The 10,093-nt window shown below is 31.6% G+C and overlaps 1 long non-coding RNA gene across 1 annotated transcript; it reads right to left on the bottom strand.

The window, feature by feature from the left end:
- Positions 1-825: 825 nt before the first annotated feature.
- On the bottom strand, positions 826-6,451 carry LOC141678568 (uncharacterized). Its single transcript, XR_012557798.1, has 2 exons — positions 5,909-6,451; positions 826-1,033 (listed from the first exon to the last, which is right to left on the bottom strand). It is a non-coding gene; the product is annotated as an uncharacterized LOC141678568 (long non-coding RNA).
- Between the last annotated feature and the right edge of the window lie 3,642 nt (positions 6,452-10,093).

Here is a 10,093-nt window from a genome sequence, read left to right on the forward strand (position 1 = left end):
CAAATAACTACTAGGATGATGCATATGAATGAATGATGTAATGCAACTAATACACACAAATCATATACCACTACAGCAGGAATAAAGAATGTAATAATTCTTTGTCTTTGTTTCTACTTTAGAAAACTGTACAGTACATAAGTACACATTTTTGAAAACTGTGAGACATAAAGCTGATATCATAGCTTACTCTACCACAAAGAGACTGTACTATCAGTATAAATGCATTTAAGGATATAGCTGTGCTTGGAGTGAGTTTGAAAGAAAAACTGTGTTTTTAATGCAAATATATAAAATCTGTTACATTTATTTCTCAAGGTAAGTGCACTTCAAAGCAATGTATCACAGAATGCAACATAAGGAATGTAAAATGTATTTAATCACTTAAAGTTCAGCATTCAAACATTTATCACTCAATCATTTAACATTTAATAATCAGCAACATTTAATTCATACCACATTTATATCAGATAGCAATTAATAATTTTAAGGGTCAAACACAAATTTTTTCTATTAAAACCTAGATTTCTAGGTGGCCATTGATCACAACAGTGATCCAGATACAAGGTTGCTCATGGCCTCCTTTCCAGGTCTTACTGTGAAGGCAATGTGTGTTTGTGCAATTGTTTATTAATCATTAAACTATGTTTAAGCTTGCACAGAACTGATTAAGCTGATAATACTTTTAAGAATACAGAATGATTGTGGCGCCCTCCAAACCCGGGTCAGAAGTTTGGGGTCCACAACACATACTCAATATATAAACCTGTATATAAAATATTATTTGCAATGACCCTGCTTTACATAACCACGGATCGCAATAGGTTAAAGTATGAAAACAAGCCACAACCTTAACTTTTATTATAACGTACCAAATCCCAACTAATTTAATTTACAACTGATATGAAATTATTCTTACAACCTTACTATCTCACTACTGCAATAAGCTCCTTCTAGCTCGATCAATCATAATCTGGAATCCTAGCTCGAACATTGAACTGGGAAACCTCGCTATCAACCGTGTCCTTTTTAACTATAGAATACATAAAAAGATTCGCAAGAGTGAGCTAACTAGCTCAGCAAGTCATATTATCAATAACTGAGGTTAAACAATAATAAACGAGGTGATTCAAAGGAATCAAGTTTCTTGTTAAACAACCAATAGAATTGGATATTCATTTTAAGTTTTTAAAACCAAGGTTAGGCTGCTGATCAGTCACGCACTAACCCCGAGCAAAGCACACAACATTGCTCTAATTACTGGATCCAAGGCACACATTGGCCTTATTTGACCATCGATATGGTCTGACCACGAATATGGTCCATACAAAGAAAACTATCCAATTCTAAAGCAGTTTAATATGATAAACAATAGAATTCAATAAAACCAGATCATAATCAATAACAATAAAACATTTGTATAAAAGCATGGTAAAAATTCATGGTTACCGAAAGGGTATGTCAAAGTTCATAAAAGAAGTGGCCTCCAGCCGGTAGGATAATCGGGTAATAGATGAATAGTATTTTTACAAGGTTTTAGTGCTTTGATATCACAAGGTATGGTTAAGTATAAAAGTTTCTGTATATATAAACAATTCTGTTCCAGTATTTGGAATATGATGGATATATATTTATGGAGTAGTATCGTATTTGTGTGGTTTAATATCTGGTAAATCGACAAGAAATGGTTCACAAAGAATAAGGCTTACGACTCAAAGATCAAATGATGTGGCTCAGGTTCAAGGCTGGAGGATTCAAAGTATTTCCAATATAAAACAGAGCTACTTTGAATATTAACAATATGTCGCAAGAGAATTTAGAAATATTTGCAATATATCTCAAAAAGGTTTTGAAGTACTTACCTTATCATAATCGATTCCAACTTCACTTGTACTCGTCTACGACTCTATTCAACAACCATTCATCTGTTTCTTCTATGCCTCACTTCTAATCTCTGATCACTTGTTATATTTTCTACATGTCAATTCTATTTTCTGATCACCTGCTTCCCTTTCTTATGCCTTGCTTACTCTGCTAGGCATTATAAATATCTATCAACATTTAACTCATACGATTCTATTCGACATATATTTCTATCTACCCTTCGTTTCACCCAAATCCGATTAACGGATCGAAAGTTAGGCTATAAACAAGTAATCACCGAATATATAGACCGACAGTCAACCAACAAGTGACATATAACACATAACACGTCAAATAATCAATGGTATATCGTTTATAAAGAAGTCTCGGGTCATAAACAGGCTTTCAGGTAATTAAAATGATTTTTAAAATATTTTTCGGAATTAAAACGGGTCGTTGGATCAATTTCAGAGTAATAAACAGGGTTCGGTTGGCCAATTCTGGCTTCAAAACAATCTTATAATAATTATCGAGCCTTGAAAATAATTTAAAATAATATTTTAAAGCTCGAAACTATTTTCCGGAATTTTAAATCAATTTAAAATAATTAAATCCAATTAAATAATCAATTAAAATTAATTAATAACTAATTAAACTAATTAACCAATTAATATTTAGATTAATTGATCAATTAATTAATTAATTATTAATTAAAACTAATTTATTAATAATTAGATTTATTTTTAAATTAAAAACAAATTTTGGAATTAAAATAATCATTTTCAGAATTTTTAAATAGTTAAAACTATTTTATTTTTATTTTTAAAATCATTTTATAAAAAGAAATCCTATTTTTGAAAAGTTTATAAACAGAAATTTAGTTTTTGAAAATAATCAATACAGAAGTATAATTTTTGTAAATTTATAAAACTGGGGTACGAAGTCTGAATATTGGGGACAACTACAGGGGCCAAACTGAAGTTTGCTACCCCTGTGTCTTCTCCGACGAACTCCCGCCGGCCGGATTCCATGGCCGCCGCCATGGAGCTTTTTCGGCGGCTGGAAACGTTCCAGAAACATGCCAAAAATTCCAGGGTTCAAGAGCAGATTATCAAGAACTCAAATATCACAATCAATCCAGGAAAACATTCGTAATTCAGCCGGAAAATTAACCGGAAAAATCCCGCCGCCGCCTGGGTTTGTTTTCCGGCGATATTCGAGTTACACAATCCAGAGGTCGTCAGTTAACAAGCTACACATGAATCGATTTGTTTTTCCACGATCTACTCAATGATGTAATTAATTTCAGCTTTCAATCCCAAACAAAGAAAGGCCTAAATCTAATTAAGAACATTCAAACGACTAAAAACCCTAGTTCATCAATTCGAGAATCAAACACAAAATTAAACACGTTATTAAACTCCAAATCACACATATAATATACCAAAATCATCAGGAAGATGAGCTCTACAACATTCCATCATCAAATCATACAAACAATCTCTCGAACAAAAATTCATAATTTAAATACCAAGAAATTCGAATATAAATAATTAAATAGAAAATCACCTAATGTTTCTGGGTTGAAATTGATGGAAGATTTGGATTCTAGATTTCAGTAGCTTCGTTTTGAGTATATGTACGCCAAAATCGGATATCGATAACGCCTCCGAATTTGTGTTTGATTACGAAGAACATAATATAATTATAGTATTTTCTCGGTAGAAATTCTGTAAATACTGTTTACAAATGATTTCTGATACAAAATAAAATGCGGTAGAGGCTATTTATAATTACGGGAAATTAGTATCCTGTTGGATCATTTCAGATATAAAATGGTACGTTTATTTATTAAAACTGATCCAAACGGTACCGGTTTTCGAGATAATTATCCAAACCAGTACAATTTGTACTGCGGTCTTGGTCTCAGCGCCTGGTTACACGTATTACGAGGTGATAATTGTGATAGTTTAATAAAAAGCTCCCGTTTCTCGAAAATACGAGTTTTATTGATTTACCGATACGAATAATGTATCGAAAATGTTGCGCCGGGACCCGCGCAGGACAAACCCTACGCCGGATCGAAAAAGTCGAAACACGGAAAATACTCGGAATATTGTAATTAGGTTAGGAAGGAGTTCTCGGAAGAGTTTCGGGTTCTAAAAATGTAAAAACGGTTAACGTTGGCTGGTTCCCGTTTTTATAAAATAGGTTTTAAATACTCGGAAAAAAAAAGATTTTATAAAATCCATATGATTCCTATAAATTCATAAATTAACATAAAAATAATTAGGAAGATATGACAATTATCTATATTTTATTTTGGACATATGAAAATTAAAATACTCAATTAATAATATTTTTAAACATCCAAACATATTTAACACTTAACAAATAATTCACAAAATAGATACTGAACATACATAATAATTATTTATTAGCAAAAATAATTACACGATATATCCCGGATATTACAATGATCTTCAAATAGTATCACTGGAGTTAACATGACATGGCAGGAAGCAAGTAAACCATAAAGCACGAAACTTTTTGATTTTATAAGCATAATATTGTATCAGAATTATCAATGGATTCCACTGTATTAATAGATAAACCAGTGTCTTTAATCAAAGATTCGTGGAACTGGTTATCACATATGCAGAGTATATAATCACACATTTAATTTTTGAGAATTACAAGCATACTTATTAGAGTTACATACTAAAACTGATTTTTATGAACACATATACACATAGTAGCAAGTGAGTCATAGAGATGACAAATACATTGATTTTTCAGTTATAACACAACATTTCAGAACATCTCATGTATTGCAATTGATTAGATAAGTAGATTAAACAATAATTAATCGTCCATACATACTCTGAATTATCAGTAAAAGGTTATTCTTACATAGTATCTTTTAAGTGTGGCTTTATTATTACATAATTATAATGTTTAAGGACACAAAATAGAGATATTCTTTTAGCCAGTATTGCCACATAATCATTCACACACTTAGCACAGAATAATCTGACAGAGTCTTTTAACATATGATTCATTCAAGGTTTATAACTTAGACTTATCATATTCACCTTAATCTTTGTATAAGACTTTTTAACAAATTAAATCATGTTAGCACATGCATAGGTCATAGTTTAAAATATTCCTATATAAACAAGGACCTAGAGTACAGAGAGATTTGTCAATAAATCAGTTGTTCTTGAACGACAGTATACACATACACATATATCAGTTCACATTTTCTACTAAATGAAGTTGTACATTTGATTTATGTTAGGGATCTGTCATCTTATATATATAATAAACTATAAGGAAGCAGATAAGCAATTAATTTTTATAGATTATTCATTTATCCAAGCCGTTTATCTTAACATAAAGTACAGAAATAGCACATTCAAAATATAGATTCAGTCAAACCAATTAACTTTTCACAGAAATTTAATCAATATTTTCTAGATTATTACAAAAATCCAAGTTTAGTGACTGATTCAATTGAATACTACTTTAATCAATTAAATAACAATTTAGGTGAACATTTTGTTAATCTCATTTATACAACCAGATCAAATTCCAACTTATAAAATTAAATCAGTCAAGTTTACAGATAGGGAAAAAAAGATATTTTTAAGATTAAATCATTAAATTTATAACAGAAAACAATCAAGCATGTATCAGTTAACTATCAAATTTTTGTTTTCACATCATACTTCACAAGATGCATTCGATCAATTATATCCTTAACAGAGAGATTTGTCAAATAATCAAATCAAAATTTCATTTATACATTTAGACCAATCACTTTACATAACTCGATGTTCTGTTTCTACAAAATAGATTAAAATGTAAATCAATCAGATACACACAATTTCAGACTTAGTTTTACTTTAAATCAAACAAAGAAGTTCATAGGAATCATAGTATCATATTAGGGTTCATCAGCACTAATTCATTCATGAAACATACGAAAATGGGGTTAATTACTTACCTTTGTCTGTAACTTAGCCAAATGTACAGATCTTACCTGGTTGGCTCGGTCACGGACTGAGTCAACCTCCGAGTTTCGCGAGTTTCAAGCCGCATGCAGCCATTTTATTCATCCGTTTTATTGTTTTACATCTTTCTCCGTCTTCTCCTGCTCACAAACTTATGAATCGGTTAGGGTTTTTACAAAATTAAAATGAAAATTAAAATACACAAACATGAGTGTGTGTGTGGATAAATAAACGATTGAATCATATATACGATTCGATGTTTTTCAATAATTCACAAGGAATTATTGATGCTTATCATCGAATCGGCTTTATTTTAACCAACCCCAACAATGATTTCATCGAATCTATAAGATATTCGATGAATATATATATATATATATATATATATAATCACAGCTTGTCAAGAACTAAATCGAATTTCATCAGAAGAGAAAGATTTTGATCGGAAATTTTCCAGGATTTTAAGTCCAAGAGAGAGAGTCGACAAGAGGCGAGAAGAAGTGAATTGGGAAATAGGGTTGTTACTGTAGAAGTAGTATGTATATTTTATCAAATAAACGGCTGAGATTAGATCAGGTATGTGATCAATGATCCAGATGCTAGGGTTTAATCAGTTTTGGGCTTTAAAAACTGAAAATGGAATGGGCTTTTAAAACGATATATATATATGTCGAAAATATATGGGCATAGATAATGAACTGGGCCAGATATATTTATTTGTTTGGGCTGGATATTATAAAAAAATGTTTTTGGACTTTTATAAAAATACGGGCCTTGTTGGGCTGGTCCAAAAATATATTTCAGAAAGTATTTATATATATATATATATTTATATGTTTGTAAAATTGTTTTTCCAAAATAACATATAGTTATATATTTATCTGTAAGTAAATATATGAGAATAATTATATATATATTCAAGATCAAAATAGGTATATATATAAATGATTGAAATATCAATATAATATTAATTTATAGGAGAGTAACTTCTAAATATTTATAAATCTCATGAAATTAATAAATATTCACTCGATTAAGTTTATTTTCCCGGTTAATCTTAACCCGATCAATAAATTTCTTAATTGATAAATCTTTTAGACACACTTAATAACTTATCGGGAAAATATCCTTATCGTTGAGCTTACTTTATAATTCTCAACTGTTCTTTATATAAACCATTATTTCACAAATTCCAACATTCCTAAATCCAAGCGGAGTTTAGTGAATCTTTCGAAATTTAATGGTTTTGTGAATATGTCAGCGAGATTGATCTCAGTGTCAATATGAGTCATTTTTATATCACCTTTATTAACATGATCACGTAAAAAATGATGTCTCACATCTATATGTTTAGATCTTGAAAGTAATACGGGATTTTTCTAAGATCAATATCACTCGTATTATCACATAAGATTGAGATCACATCAAATTTTATATTATAGTGAGCTAGTGTTTGCTTCATCCACAGTATTTAAGTACAACACTTTGCAGCTGCTATATACTCACCCTCGGTTGTTGATATGGATACGGAATTTTTTTTTTGAAAACCAAGAAACTAAACATCCACCGAGAACCTGACAAGTACTAGTAGTACTTTTTTTGTCGACTAAATGCCCGGTATAGTATGAATCAGAAAAACATACTAAGTCAAATGGTATTCCTTTTGGATACCAAAGACCAACATCAGTGGTTCCTTTAAGATATCTCAATATCCTTTTTACCACGGATAAATGAGATTCTTTTGGTGCTACTTGAAACCTAGCACACTTATAAACACTATATTGAATATCGGGACAACTTGCAATTATATAGAGCAAGCTACCGATCATTCCCCGATATTTCTTTGTGTCTACGGGAACTCCTTTTGGATCTTCCATTAATTTATCGGATGTAGACATATGAGTAGAGATGGGCTTGGCATTATCCATTTCGAATTTTTTCAACATCTCTTTACAATACTTGGATTGAGATATGGATGCCTTCATCAAATTGCCTTATTTGTAATCCCAAAAAGAAGTTTAATTCTCCCATCATACTCATCTTGAATTCTTTACTCATATTTTCAGGAAATTCTTTACATAGTGCATCATTTGTTGAACCAAATATGATGTCATCTACGTATATTTGTACGAGCAATATATCATCTTTATTTTTTCTCGTAAATAAGGTTTTATCGGCCGTTGCCATTTTGAATTTATTTTCTAGAAGGAACTTGTTCAACCTTTCATACCAAGCTCTTGGGGCTTTTTAAGCCATATAGAGCTTTATATAATTTATAGTTATAGACATAATCAGGATGTGTTGCATCTTCAAAACCGGGAGGTTGTTTTACGTGTACTTCTTCTTCCACGATCCCGTTTAAGAATACAGATTTCACATCCATTTGATAGACTTTAAAGTTTTTATGAAAAGCATAATCCAATAGCATTCGAATTGATTCAATTCTTGCTACCGGTGCATATGATTCATCAAAGTCTATACCTTCCATTTGGGTATATCCTTGTGTAACTAATCTTGCTTTATTTCGAACTACCATTCCATTTTCATCTAATTTATTTCGAAATACCCATTTTGTACCAATTATGAAAGTATCATGAGGTTTTGGGATAAGTTCCCAAACTTTACTATGAGTAAATTGGAGTAATTCATCTTGTATAGAAGATGTCCAATCCTCATCTAATAAAGCCTCTTTCGCGGTCTTAGGTTCTATTTGAGATAGAAAACTAAGACGATTCACAAAATTTTGAACTTGTGAACGCGTTTGAACTCTCCTCCTTAAGTCTCCAAGCACATTATCTAGTGGATGACTTTTTATAGTAGGAATTGCTTTAGGAAGTTTATCTTCCTTTTCGTCCAATTCCAATGGATTTTTATGTACGGGAGTCCCGAGATCCATATTTTCGTGAGTACCGTACAATAAACTCCTTCTACCCTACAATGTTCCGATTAAATACAAGGCATGGATCTCGTGTCAAGCCTATCTAATTCAATCACTTTGCTTACCATTTACTATGCGTAGTTCTATGCAAATTAGAAACTCCTTTCTAATTTCATTTACTCTGGCCAGAGATTCCTGAACTAGCATAAGTGGATTAGCCTTGAACATTCGCTTCCTTCACTGGAAGGGGTAGATCCTTTATTGATCATACACTATCTTCGTGTACAAATTCCTATACCCAGAAGAGCCCTAATAATTGTCCCTGGAGACTAAGAACTAAACCAAAGCATAGTTCAGTGTACACAAGATGACTATGATGACCTCAAGTCTAAGGATACTTGTACAACTATCACTATGTGAACAACTGCTGACACGTGAGTGAACTCCATCAGTTGTTCAGCTGTGCGAGTCATGTTCAGTGAACTTATTCCATAATAAGCACCTATATACTAGCTATAGTGTCACCACACAAATGTCTATGAGAACAGACATCCTTCATAATGAAGCAAGCATAGTATGTACTGATCTTTGCGGATTATTAATTACCAGTTAGTAATCCTATGACCAGGAACTATTTAAGTTTAGAGTTATCATCTTTTTAGGTCTCACTATTATGATCTCATCATAATCCATAAAAAGCTTTACTCTAAACTATGGTATATCTTATTTAAACACTTAAATAGATAAAGCCCGTAATAAAAACAAAACAAGTCTTCATTAATATCAATGAAATCAAAACATATTACATAAAAGTTATTCCTAAATCCTAATACATGATTGGACTTAGGACATATTCCTTTCAATCTCCCACTTGTACTAAAGCCAATCACTCTGGTATCTAATACCCATCTTGTCTTTATGACGATCAAAGTGACTTTCATAAAGTAGCTTTGTGAGTGGGTCTGCTATGTTGTTATGTGTGTCAACTCTATTTCAATATAATACAAGAAATATTACCGCGCTCCCACTAACCCTTTTGTAGACGCATGGTTCATCTTCGTTTTTGATAAAATCAAACTCTTTGATTGTCTCATCAAAACGAATGTTCCATCTTTCGAGAAGCCTGCTTTAAACCACATATGGTTCGCAGTAGCTTACACATTAGGTTTTCATTTCTCTTGGAAAGAAAACCATCTGGCTATATGCCAGATCACATAGTCGTAGTAAGCAGCAATCGCAAGCAAAATCCGAACTGATTTTAACAGGGCTACAGGTAAAAAGTTTCATCAAAGTCAATCCATTACCTTTGTTTGAATCCTTTTCCAAAAGCCTGGCC

The sequence above is a fragment of the Apium graveolens genome, chromosome 8 (assembly GCF_009905375.1).
Source record: "Apium graveolens cultivar Ventura chromosome 8, ASM990537v1, whole genome shotgun sequence".
Classification (NCBI taxonomy): domain Eukaryota; kingdom Viridiplantae; phylum Streptophyta; class Magnoliopsida; order Apiales; family Apiaceae; genus Apium; species Apium graveolens.